Raw genomic sequence first — 9,058 nt, 5'->3', positions numbered from 1 at the left:
GCCCCGGAAGGCTCCTCCATCGACACCGCTGCCATCTCCACCGCCATCTTCATCACCGCTGCTGCTCCCATGAGGAGGGAGTAGTTCTCCATCGAGGCTCGGGGCTGTACTCGGTAGCTATGTGGTTAATCTCTCTCCTATGTACTTCAATACAATAATCTCATGAGCTGTCTTACATGATTGAGATTCATATGATGATGCTTGTAATCTAGATGTCATTGTGCTAGTCAAGTGGGTTTTACTTATGTGATCTCCGGAGACTCCTTGTCCCACGTGTGTAAAGGTGACGAGTGTGTGCACCGTGTGGGTCTCTTAGGCTATATGTCACAGAATACTTATTCACTGTTATGAATGGCATAGTGAAGTGCTTATTTATATCTCTTTATGATTGCAATATGTTTTGTATCACAATTTATCTATGTGCTACTCTAGCAATGTTATTAAAGTAGTTTTATTCCTCCTGCACGATGTAATGGTGACAGTGTGTGCATCCGTGTTAGTACTTGGTTTATGCTATGATCATGATCTCTTGTAGATTGCGAAGTTAACTATTGCTATGATAGTATTGATGTGTATTATTCCTCCTACATAAGCATGAAAGGTGACAGTGTGCATGCTATGTTAGTACTTGGTTTAGTCGTGTCGATCTTTCATGCACTCTAAGGTTATTTAAATATGAACATTTAATTGTGGAGCTTGTTAACTCCGGCATTGAGGGTTCGTGTAATCCTACGCAATGTGTTCATCATCCAACAAGAAAGTGTAGAGTATGCATTTATCTATTCTGTTATGTGATCAATGTTGAGAGTGTCCACTAGTGAAAGTCTAATCCCTAGGCCTTGTTCCTAAATACTGCTATCACTGCTTGTTACTGTTTTACTAAATTACTACTGCTGCGTTACTACTGCATGTTTATTTCCTGCAATATTACTACCGTCAACTGCACGCCAGCGAGCTATTTTCTGGCGCCGTACTACTGCTTATATTCATTCATACCACTTGTATTTCACTATCTTTTCGCCGAACTAGTGCACCTATTAGGTGTGTTGGGGACACAAGAGACTTCTTGCTTTGTGGTTGCAGGGTTGCATGAGAGGGATATCTTTGACCTCTTCCTCCCCGAGTTCGATAAACCTTGGGTAATCCACTTAAGGGAAACTTGCTGCTGTTCTACAAACCTCTGCTCTTGGAGGCCCAACACTGTCTACAAGAATAGAAGCACCCGTAGACATCAAGCACTTTTCACGGCGCCGTTGCCGGGGAGGAAAGGTAAAAGGCACTCATACTCCGGTTCCGGGTAACGATACTTTTCACGGCGCCATTGTGTGTGTGCTCGAAGCTATTTCCTTTAGACTCTGCAATTACGACATTTGGTTTCTTGTTTACACTAGTTAGGCATAATGGACAACAATGACCTTTTTATTCTATTTACTGATTTAAGACATGGATGGTTTGATGCGAAAATTAAAAAACCCATGGAACATATTAATATGAATGCTTTGAACACTATTGTTGCTAATGCTATGGAAAATTCTAAGCTTGGGGAAGCTGGCTTTGATGAGCATGATATTTTTAGTCCCCCAAGCATTGAGGAGAAAATTTACTTTGATGATACTATGCCTCCTATATTTGATGATGAGAATAATAATGATAGCTACTTTGTTGAATTTGCTCCCACTATAACTAATAAAATTGATTATGCCTATGTGGGGAGTAATAATTTTATGCATGAGACTCATGATAAGAATGCTTTATGTGATAGTTATATTGTTGAGTTTGCTCATGATGCTACTGAAAATTATTATGAGAGAGGAAAATATGGTTGTAAAAATTTTCATGTTACTAAAACACCTCTCTATGTGCTGAAATTTTTGAAGCTACATTTGTTTTATCTTCCTATGCTTGTTACTTTGCTCTTCATGAACTTGTTTATTTACAAGATTCCTATGCATAGGAAGCATGTTAGACTTAAATGTGTTTTGAATTTGCCTCTTGATGCTCTCTTTTGCTTCAACTTCTATTTCTCGCGAGTGCATCATTAAAACTGCTGAGCCCATCTTAATGGCTATAAAGAAAGAACTTCTTGGGAGATAACCCATGTTTTTATTTTACTACAGCAATTTTTGTTTTGTTGAGTCTTGGAAGTTGTTTACTACTGTAGCAACCTCTCCTTATCATGTTTTTGTGCCAAGTAAAGTTTCTATGTTAAAGTTGATGTTATATTTGGGATCGCTGCGCAGAAACAGCATTGCTGTCTGTCACGAATCTGGGCACAAGTCTCTGTAGAAAATTCGAAAAAATCTGCCAATTTACGAGCGTGATCCTCAGATATGTACGCAACTTTCATTAGTTTTGAGTTTTTCCATTTGAGCAAGTCTGGTGCCATTTTAAAATTCGTCTTTACGAACTGTTCTGTTTTTGACAGATTCTGCCTTTTATTTCGCATTGCCGCTTTTGTTAAGTTGAATGAGTTTCTTTGTTCCATTAACTTTCAGAAGTTTTGTGCAATGTCCAGAAGTGTTAAGAATGATTGTGTCACCTCTGAACATGTGAATTTTTGATTATGCACTAACCCTCTAATGAGTTTGCTTGAAGTTGGGTGTGAAGGAAGTTTTCAAGGGTCAAGAGAGGAGTATGATATACTATGATCAAGAGGAGTGAAAGCTCTAAGCTTGGGGATGCCCCCGTGGTTCATCCCTGCATATTTCAAGAAGACTCAAGCGTCTAAGCTTGGGGATGCCCAAGGCATCCCCTTCTTCATCGACAAAGTATCAGGTTCCTTCTCTTGGAATTATATTTTTATTCGGTCACATCTTATGTACTTTACTTGGAGCGTCTGTGTGTGCTTTTATTTTTGTTTTGTTATCTTAGTTCTCTGAATAAGTTCATCCTTGTGTGGGAGAGAGACACGCTCCGCTGGCTCGTATGAACACATGTGTTCTTAGCTCATAATATTCATGGCGAAGTTTCCTCTTCGTTAAATTGTTATATGGTTGGAATTGAAAAATGCTACATGTAGTAATTGGTAAAATGTCTTGGATAATGTGATACTTGGCAATTGTTGTGCTCATGTTTAAACTCTTGCATCATATACTTTGCACCTATTAGTGAAGAAATACATAGAGCTTGCTAAAATTTGGTTTGCATATTTGGTCTCTCTAAGGTCTAGATAATTTCTAGTATTGGGTTGAACAACAAGGAAGACGGTGTAAAGTCTTATAATGTTTACAATATGTCTTTTATGTGAGTTTTGCTGCACCGGTTCATCCTTGTGTTTGTTTCAAATAACCTTGCTAGCCTAAACCTTGTATCAAGAGGGAATACTTCTCATGCATCCAAATACTTGAGCCAATATTCATGCCATTTGTGTCCACCATACCTACCTACTACATGGTATTTTTCCGCCATTCCAAAGTAAATTGCTTGAGTGCTACCTTTAAACAATTCAAAATTTATCACCTCTTATTTGTGTCAATGTTTAATAGCTCATGAGGAAGTATGTGGTGTTTATCTTTCAATCTTGTTGGGCAACTTTCACCAATGGACTAGTGGCTTCATCCGCTTATCCAATAATTTTGCAAAAAGAGTCGGCAATGGGATTCCCGAGTCCCAAATTAATTAAAAAAAATAGACACTCCTCCATGGTATGTGATTGTTGGACGGCACCCGAAGGATTCGGTTAGCCATGGCTTGAGAAAGCAAAGGTGGGGAGGAGTGTCATCATAATAAAACTAAAATAAAAAGGCACTCCTTCATGGTATGAGATTGTTGGCGGGCACCCGAGGATTCGGTTAGCCATGGTTTGTGAAAGAAAGGTTGGAAGGAGTGCCATCCAAAAATAAAATAAAATGGGAGCCGCTCTTTGAAGGTTTGTCTGGCAAGGGGGTTAGAGTACCCGCTACCATTCGTTGACAACAACAAACACCTCTCAAAACTTTATGCTCTCTTGATGTTTTCAAAATCAAAGCTCTAGCACAAATATAGCAATCGATGCTTTCCTCTTTGAAGGACCATTCTTTTACCTTTATGTTGAGTCAGTTCACCTATTTCTCTCCATCCCAAGAAGCAAACACTTGTGTGAACTTTGCATTGATTCTTACATATTTGCATATTGCATTTGTTATATTGCTTTGCATTGACAACTATCCATGAGATATACATGTTACAAGTTGAAAGCAACCGCTGAAACTTAATCTTCCATTGTGTTGCTTCAATACCTCTACTTTGAATTATTGCTTTATGAGTTAACTTTTATGCAAGACTTATTGATGCCTGTCTTGAAGTACTATTCATGAAAAGTCTTTGATTTATGATGCACTTGTTTACTCATGTCATTACCATTGTTTTGATCGCTGCATTCATTACATATGTTTACAAATAGTATGATCAAGGTTATGATGGCATGTCACTTAAGAAATTATCTTTGTTATCGTTTTACCTGCTCGGGACGAGCAGAACTAAGCTTGGGGATGCTGATACGTCTCCGACGTATCGATAATTTCTTATGTTCCATGCTACTTTATTGATGATATCTACATGTTTTATACACATTATATGTCATTATTATGCATTTTCTGGAACTAACCTATTAACAAGATGCCGAAGTGCCAGTTCCTGTTTTCTGCTGTTTTTGGTTTCGAAATCCTAGTAACGAAATATTCTCGGAATTGGACGAAATCAACGCCCGGGTTCCTATTTTGCCCGGAAGCATCCGGAACACCCGAGAGCCGCCGGAGGAGGGCCCTGTGGGCCCCGGATGATAGGGTGGCGCGGCCCGGGCCCCGGCCGCGCCAGCCTATGGTGTCGTCGCCCCTTCGACCTTCCGACGCTGCCCTTTCGCCTATATAAAGCCCCCGCATCGAAAACCCTTACGGAAGAAGCCACGGTACGCGAAACCTTCCGCGAGCCGCCGCCATCGCGAAGCCAAGATCCGGGGGACGGGAGTCTCCGTTCGGCACCCTGCCGGGACGGGGAAGTGCCCCGGAAGGCTCCTCCATCGACACCGCTGCCATCTCCACCGCCATCTTCATCACCGCTGCTTGCTCCCATGAGGAGGGAGTAGTTCTCCATCGAGGCTCGGGGCTGTACCGGTAGCTATGTGGTTAATCTCTCTCCTATGTACTTCAATACAATAATCTCATGAGCTGCCTTACATGATTGAGATTCATATGATGATGCTTGTAATCTAGATGTCATTGTGCTAGTCAAGTGGGTTTTACTTATGTGATCTCCGGAGACTCCTTGTCCCACGTGTGTAAAGGTGATAGTGTGTGCACCGTGTGGGTCTCTTAGGCTATATTTCACAGAATACTTATTCATCGTTATGAATGGCATAGTGAAGTGCTTATTTATATCTCTTTATGATTGCAATATGTTTTGTATCACAATTTATCTATGTGCTACTCTAGCAATGTTATTAAAGTAGTTTTATTCCTCCTGCACGATGTAATGGTGACGAGTGTGTGCATCCGTGTTAGTACTTGGTTTATGCTATGATCATGATCTCTTGTAGATTGCGAAGTTAACTATTGCTATGATAGTATTGATGTGTATTATTCCTCCTACATAAGCATGAAGGTGACAGTGTGCATGCTATGTTAGTACTTGGTTTAGTCGTGTCGATCTTTCATGCACTCTAAGGTTATTTAAATATGAACATTTAATTGTGGAGCTTGTTAACTCCGGCATTGAGGGTTCGTGTAATCCTACGCAATGTGTTCATCATCCAACAAGAAAGTGTAGAGTATGCATTTATCTATTCTGTTATGTGATCAATGTTGAGAGTGTCCACTAGTGAAAGTCTAATCCCTAGGCCTTGTTCCTAAATACTGCTATCACTCGCTTGTTACTTGTTTTACTAAATTACTACTGCTGCGTTACTACTGCATGTTTATTTCCTGCAATATTACTACCGTCAACTGCACGCCAGCGAGCTATTTTCTGGCGCCGTACTACTGCTTATATTCATTCATACCACTTGTATTTCACTATCTTTTCGCCGAACTAGTGCACCTATTAGGTGTGTTGGGGACACAAGAGACTTCTTGCTTTGTGGTTGCGGGGTTGCATGAGAGGGATATCTTTGACCTCTTCCTCCCTGAGTTCGATAAACCTTGGGTAATCCACTTAAGGGAAACTTGCTGCTGTTCTACAAACCTCTGCTCTTGGAGGCCCAACACTGTCTACAAGAATAGAAGCACCCGTAGACATCAGATACCCCTGGAGATGATTCAACATGTAAACCACTCTTAGTTGTACTAAAAGTTTTATCAACTTTAAACATATTATGGGGTTTTGGTTTAGGTGCCTTGGGAACATACATGAATTTTTGCTCTTTTCCCACAAAAGCTTTCTCCTTCTTAAACCCAAGAGAGGAAAAGATTGAATTTAAAGTTTCCATGGCCTCCTCTAGTTTACCAATTCTAAGGTTTATATTATCATGGGTATTGCTAGCTTCTAAAATAGTGATTCTTTTATTGATACTTTCTATTGATTCATTAATTTGGCTAACATTATCAAGTCAATTTGGCAAAGTTTTCTCTAGAGAGCTTAGTATTTCTATAAGATCTTCCAAAGTGATCTCCGTTTTAAAAACATTAGTAGGTGGGATTCCTACCAAGCTTTCAATTAGATTGCAGGCTTCCAAAGCGGGAGTACCCAGAAAATTACCCCCGTGAGAGTATCCAAAACATGCCTATTCCAGCTAGATAAACAAACATAAAAATTTCTAAGGAGGATCATAGTAGAATATTTTTTAGTACATCTATGATGAGCATTACTTATTCTATACCAAGCATCTTTCAAACGTTCTCCCCCTTGTTGCTTAAAAGAATGAACCTCAACTTTAGGAATACTCATTTTAGCAAAATTAAAACTAAGCAACAGAAATAACAGCAATAATCAAAACTATTTTTTTTGCTTTTCATATAATGAAGCAAACAAGACAAAGTAAAATAAACTAAGCAAAACTATAACTAAGTAAAGAGATTGGAGATGAGAGAGTCTCCTTGCAGAAATCCTCTTCCTCCACGGCAACAGCGCCAGAAAAGTAGCTTGATGAGTGCATATTGCACAACATTGGGGAACCCCAAGAGGAAGGTATGATGAGCACAACAACAAGTTTCCCTCAGTAAGAAACCAAGGTTTAATCGACCAGTAGGAGAAAGCCGTGACTTCTGAAGGTGCTGCTGGCTGACTATTGGCAGGGTGCACTACCGGCGTCAGCAACAACGTGGAACCTGCACACAACACAACCAAATTACTTTGCCCCAACTTTCAGTGAGGTTGTCAATATCACCGGTTTTGCTGAACACAAAGGATTAAATGTATCAAGTTGAAGGAGATGTATGCAGTAATAAAAGAGAATAGTGTTTGCAGTAAGTAAACAGAATGGGATGGCAGTGGATGAATTTATCAGTGTAAAAGAAAGGACCGAGGTCCACAGTTCACTAGAGGTGTCTCTCCATAAAGATAAATAACATGCTGGGTGAACAAATTACAGCTGGGCAATTGGCAGAATACCGACCATACATGACAAGATGATTACTATGAGATTTGTTTGGGCATTACAATATAATACATAGACCGTAATCCAACTGCGTCTATGACTAATAATCCACCTTCCGGTTATCGTCCAAACCCCTTCCAGTATTAAGTTGGAAGAAACAGATTATCGCATTAAGCAATGTGTGTAAAGTAAACAATAGAATTACCCACGGATAAAACATTGTTTTTTTCTCCCTAGTGGCAACAGCACATCTACAATCTTAGAAGTTATTGTCACTCTTCCAGAAAACTAGAGGCATGAACCTACTATCGAGCATAAATACCCCCTCTTGGAGTCACAAGCATCTACCTGGCCAGAGTATCTACTAGCAACGGAGAGCATGCAAGATCACAAATAACATATGGCAAGAATATATAATCGATCTCAACATAGCGTTCAGTATTCATCGGATCCCAACAAACACAACCTGCAGTATTACATAAGGATGATCTTGATCATGTAGGGCAGCTCACAAGATCTAAACATGAGGCACAAATTGGAGAAGAAAACCATCTAGCTACTGCTATGGACCCATAGTCCAGGGATGAACTACTCACGCATCACTTCAGAGGCTGGCATGGGAATGTAGATGCCTCCGGCGATGACTTCCCCCTCCGGCAGGGTGCCAGGAAGAGCTTCACAACCCTCCCAAGCTAGGGTCTGCAATGGCGGCCGTGATGGAACTTTTCGTGGATGGAGGCTCGGGTATTCAGGGTTTTCCCGAGATCGTGAATAAATAGGCGGAAGGGCGAGGTCGGTGGAAGCCAGGGGGGTCCGACACCACCCCTAGGCGCGGGCCAGGGCCAGGCCACGCCTAGGTGTGGTCTGGCCGCCCTGCTGCCTTTCTTCGTCCCTCTTTCGGACTTCATCTTCGTTACGTAAAAATATTGACTTCGGCTTTTGTTTCGTCCAATTCCGAGAATATTTCCTGTACAACTTTTCTGAATTACAAAACTGCAGAAAATAGGAAACTGGCACTGTGGCATCTTGTTAATAGGTTAGTGCTGGAAAATTTATAAAAGTGCAACGAAGTATGAGCAAAACATATACAAATTGGTGTAAAACAAGCATGGAGCTTCAAAAATTATAGATACGTTTGAGACGTATCACCGCCGCCCATATCATGCAGAGAGTGTGGGACGTTGAGCGTGTCGGCACTAGAGTTATTCCCATACGCAACCGCGGCGTCTGCGCCTTTCTTTGATGGGCCATCAGAGTCCTTCATCATTGCTTGCTTTGGCTTGTTACAACGAGGGTCTGATACCACTTGTCGACTTCATCCCTCCCCCCACACACACACGATCACGAACGATAGAGAGAGAGTTCGGAGAAAGACGATGAACACTTGTGTTTTTGGTGTGATGAGCGCATATTGCACACCATTGGGGAACCCCAAGAGGAAGGTATGATGAGAAAAATAGCAAGTTTTCCCTCGGTAAGAAACCAAGGTTTAATCGACCAGTAGGAGAAAGGCGTGACTTCTGAAGATGTTGCTAGTTGACTAGTGGCAGG

Source organism: Lolium rigidum, chromosome 4, assembly GCF_022539505.1.
Source record: "Lolium rigidum isolate FL_2022 chromosome 4, APGP_CSIRO_Lrig_0.1, whole genome shotgun sequence".
Classification (NCBI taxonomy): Eukaryota; Viridiplantae; Streptophyta; class Magnoliopsida; order Poales; family Poaceae; genus Lolium; species Lolium rigidum.
Note: the sequence above shows the minus strand (reverse complement) of the source record.